This window comes from Onychomys torridus, chromosome 8 (assembly GCF_903995425.1).
Source record: "Onychomys torridus chromosome 8, mOncTor1.1, whole genome shotgun sequence".
NCBI lineage: Eukaryota > Metazoa > Chordata > Mammalia > Rodentia > Cricetidae > Onychomys > Onychomys torridus.
Genome location: NC_050450.1, coordinates 1,168,061 through 1,172,848, shown reverse-complemented (window position 1 = coordinate 1,172,848; position 4,788 = coordinate 1,168,061).

Genomic DNA, 4,788 nt, shown 5'->3' with positions numbered 1-4,788 from the left:
GCCTCTTGGGCTGCGGTACTGTGGGTGGTGAGAAACGAGGGTGGGTCCCAGCATAGCATCTCCTTCAGACACTGGCACAGAAGGCCTGAGAGGAGATAGAACTGCCCACCCTCACTGGTGGGGCAGTTTGGGCTGCAGTGGGGGTGGGGGCTCGCATACAGGAGTGAAGTGACATTCTTGCCATCCTCCAGCTGCACCAGTGCGTTTGTCCCGTAGCTGACATCTTTGAGCTCAGCCAACTTCTCTGAAAGCTGGGCTGACTGCTGCCCAGCTCTACATAGCTCTGAACAAGCTGTCTTTGTGGGGCCATCTACTCTGGGATTTTCCAGCCCAGGAGGAGGCTGCGAGTGAGATGTTAAGCCCATGCCCCTTCCTATTGCTGGAAGAATGACCAGGAATGGGGTGGCTCCAAAGGAGATCTCAAGACCCTGCAAGGTCTGTGGGCACCTTCATATGGCTGCCCCAGGTCACAGCCCTCATGCCTGGGTGCCTCACACCACCCTACAGCCCTTGAGGATCCATGTACCCATGAGCACACGTGAGCACATAACAGACACACATGGCAGAGCAGAGCCTCACAGACACGTGTGTATGCATGTGCTTAAAAACAGCACAGACAAGAAGATGCATGTGTGATTCCCTGAGGCCTGAGCTGGAAAAGCCCAGAGACAAAGCAGAGAGCCACTTGGCCAGAAAACTGTGGGTGGAAGTAGTGGTGAGGGGCACAGGATAGGGGTCTGCCTCTCCCACAGGGCAAGAGCTGGGAGAAAGGGAGGAGGGAATGTAGGGACTGGGGGAGGGGACTGGGGGAGCCAGATGGCCACGGGGGCGGCCAGGGATCCAGAAACTCAGTGAGGAGGCTGGGGTGGGGGAAATGTGCTCACAGTCACCATCTGAGGAAGGACGGGGGGCAAAGGTAGAGTGCTGAGGCCCAGTCTGGCTTTGCCCTTCCTCAGCAGGGAGCCTCTTCCAGGAATTCCCCCTGCCCCAGGCTGGGCCTGCTGGTGATACCGCCCATACCCGCATGGCTGTCTACACCGACACCTGCATTTTGCCCTTCTGCACAGTGGACTCTGGCCTGAGCTCCAGGCCTGGGCATCACTGCTTGTCCCCAGGCTGGGAATGCTGCAATTGGAGCAGGTCTCACAGGTGAGATCACTGCTTGCCTAGGGTCTGCCAGTTCCTCTCAGGAGGCATCCTCCAACACCTCGTTTGCCCTCACATCCCTAGCAGAGGCGGCTCTATGCACAGCCTGTGAAGAAGACAGCTACCATGGGAGCTACCCTAGGAGGCTGCTGGCCTGCACCCAGTGGACAGGGGTCTTCATTGACTCCTCCCACCTCCAAGGAGCTCCTGCCTATTTGAGAAGACCAACCCAGCCTGCTGAGTCCAGGTGACGGGCAGAGCTGGGAGGTAAGGCTATGTGTTCCAAAATGTAAGTCAGGACCATTGGCAAAGAACCTTAGGCTCTGAGCTGGACATGTACAGCAGATACTGGCACTTTTGGTGGCTTACAGAGCAGAGGGTCCCATCTCAGTTCACATGCCTTTAGGAGCAGGGAGTTCACAACCTATGCTGAGCTTATTCCACACTGACAGGCCAATTTCTGTTTCTGTTCCCAATAGCTGGCCCACAGGTGGGCATTGGAAGCCAGCCCCCAGTAATGGCAAAGAAGGCTACCACAGGACCACATGCCGTATTGTAACCAGGCTAACAGCCGGAAATGCATCACTTGGGTGCTGCCTCTACAGACCATGCTGTCCCTTGTCCCTGTACATTCATTCCCTTCCCCAGAGAGAGAAATCTGGGACATGTTATAGAGTGGGGACAATGGTCTAGCCAGGCTATCAATGAAGGTGGTATGGAGGCTAAGGGTGAGTCAGGGGACGGGATATGCAGGCAATGATCAGAGGTATGTGTGTGAGAGAGAGCATGCATCCTTTTTGACTGCCTCGGGGGGGGGGGGGCAGTGAGCAAGTTCTAATTTTCTGAGACGGCTCTTCTGGCAGTGGTGTACACTGTGGGGCCTGCACACAGGAAGGGGCCAGACCTGAGGGGTGGGTGATCCAGAAGGCAGGGGATGTGTTTCAAGTTGGACTTGACAGGATGGTTGGAGGCGGTGGGCAGGGCTCCCAGGCGTCTGCCCTAAGCAGCCGGCAAGGGGCGCCTGTCCCCGAGGAGGGGTTCCAGCAGGAGCGGCTTGTTGAGGCCCAGGAGACATCTGGGCGGGGGTGTCGCGTGGGCTGTGCAGGCTGAGCTCAGGAGAGGGGCCCGGCTGGAGGACACATTTGGGAGTCGTGAGCATTTGGGTGATATTTACAGCCCGGGAATGGATGAGATCACCGGCCGGTGATGGGGAGGGACCTGGAAGGAGTGGGGGTTGGACCAAAGCCCCAGGACTCCACTCTGGCCCACCCTAACCCCTCTTTATCCCTACCCACCTAGGCTTGGCTCAGCTGACTCCCTTAGGTAAGGTTCTGGGCATCAATTGGGCCACTGTCCAGCCTAGGTCTCTGGGTCCCTGAGGGTTGTGCAGGAAGCTAATTAAAGCCATGGGAAGCACTGTGGAGAGTGCCAGCCCCCCTTGGGTGCCCACTGCTTTGCCATGGACACACCTGGCCCCCTTCCAAGGTTTCTAGGCCAACCACAGGGCTCCTGTGATAGAATCCTCCCCTGTTCACAGCCCTGGCTCAGTCCCAAGCCCTCTCAAGACCACACCACTGAGCATAACTTCTGGAGCCTGACATCTGGAGCCTGGCTCACAGTGGTTATAGCTACTCTGGGAAATGGGTCTAGAGCAAGCAGCTCTTGAGGCGCTGGGCTCAGAGCTGGGATCTCCTAAGGTCACTCAGGACCCTAAGAGGGTGGTGAGGTATGCCTGCAGGTCCTTCGGAGACAGAGGTGTCCCAGAAGCTGCTTCAGAGCTGCACAGCTGGACTTAGAGAAGCATCTGTCCCGTTAACCTCGCTGGTGGGACTTGGCACAGTAATTGGGAGAGTTATTTTTTAATCCTTAAATTAGTTCTGAAATAATAGAAGCAGCAGAATACACAGCAGTTGATGTCCAGTTAGTGTCCAGTGAGACTGGGAACATGCCAGAAACATGTTTGTGGAGAAGTGAGACTTTGTCAGACCAGCTGAGCACAGAGGGGAGCTGCAGCAAGGTGGGGAGCCTCTCCTCACAGTGGGAGGACATGTGCCTCAGCCACAGACCAGGCCCCAGGTCTCTGCCTCCTCAGCATGGGGTGGGAACCTTTCGTTCAGGGCCCCACAGGGACACTGCTGATATCCTTGGTGTGAAGGCCAGAGGAATGAAGAGACATGTCTGAACAGGGATGGACCTGAGGTCACACTTGTTTACATAAGTGCCTATGATTTTAGGCTTGACCCCAGGACATTCTGGAATACAGAAATGTCACAGAATTCTAGGTATCAACCTCTCTGTCATTTGGGAGGGGGACAACACTCTAGGCCATGCTGACTATGTGACCACTACAATTGCTTTCTAGTCATATGGCCCCAAAGTCATTGCAAGCCCCTGTGGGTTTAGCCTTAAAATCAGCATCTCCATGCTGGCTGAGCCGTCTAGGCACAGCCTCTCATGCTCCAGGGCCTACCCACAAGGCTATGGGTCTTCTCGGCCCTCACACTCTAGGTTTGAGTGGAGCAAAGGCCCCCAACGTCATGTAGCAAATGATAGAAGGAAACCTGACTGGGCCTAGTGGGCTATCAGCACACACCTACCTCACTTCTGTGGGCACACCAGCAGGGCAATCCACTTGACATCCTGAGACAGACAGACAGACAGACACACACACACACACACACACACACACACACACACACACACACACACCTACATCTACCTACCTCCCTGGCTCAAATAACATATTCCACATGAGGGCTGGCAGCCTGCACAGTATCAGTAGACACCCAGCTCCCATTTATATCCTGACCTCTTGGCCAGTACTGTGGCTGGACCTGGAGAAATGTCTTCATGCTTCAGCACAGGCAGGGAGAGGCAGGGAGAGGCAGGGAGAGGCAGGGCCCCATTCATCTAGGCATCTGTCTGGTTCATGCCTCTGTTAGGCACCAACTGTGTTCCAAAGGAAGCCACAGAAAGGAAGGCTTCCTGAGGGCTGACAGGCACTGCTTGAGGTTGCTCAGGCAAGCTCGGACCTGGGCTGCTTCAGGGCTAGATGGGCAAGAGCGGGCCACGCTGCAGGTCCAGCATGCGTGAGGGAGGAGTAGCATATTATTCTCTCATGTGGACCAGCCTCAGTTCTCCTAGACAAAGCAAGAGGGCAGAGGACTGCTCCGTTGCAGACCCAGCGTGGTGTGGTCTGCCCCTCCGCTCTCCAGAGCTGCTCCTGTGCGTGCTGGGGCCTCATTAAGCCCACCACCGACCAGCCCAACAAACACGAGGGACTAGCAGGCCTCCTATTTGTCTTCACAGAGAACTGTGCAGAGATTTATGGGCAATAAAGGAACATCCATCTCAGGGCGGGAAGAGGAGCGGCAGCCGGGCAGCCCCCTCCTCACTCTAGAGCACTCCAGTTGCATTAATGATGCCGCCAAGGCCTTGCAGAGCTGCTGACAAAGGAGAGAAGAAAACGTGGACAATTAGAGAAGGATGAAGACCTCGCAGGGCGAACTCTGCACCCAGCTGCCAGCCAGGCCACCCTGTGAGGATCTGGGGACACTGAACTGAGCCAGCAATCTGGGGCCCAGGTTCTGGGGCAAGGCCCAGCCACTGTCTGATAGTTGCCTCACAATTATTTTTGAAAAA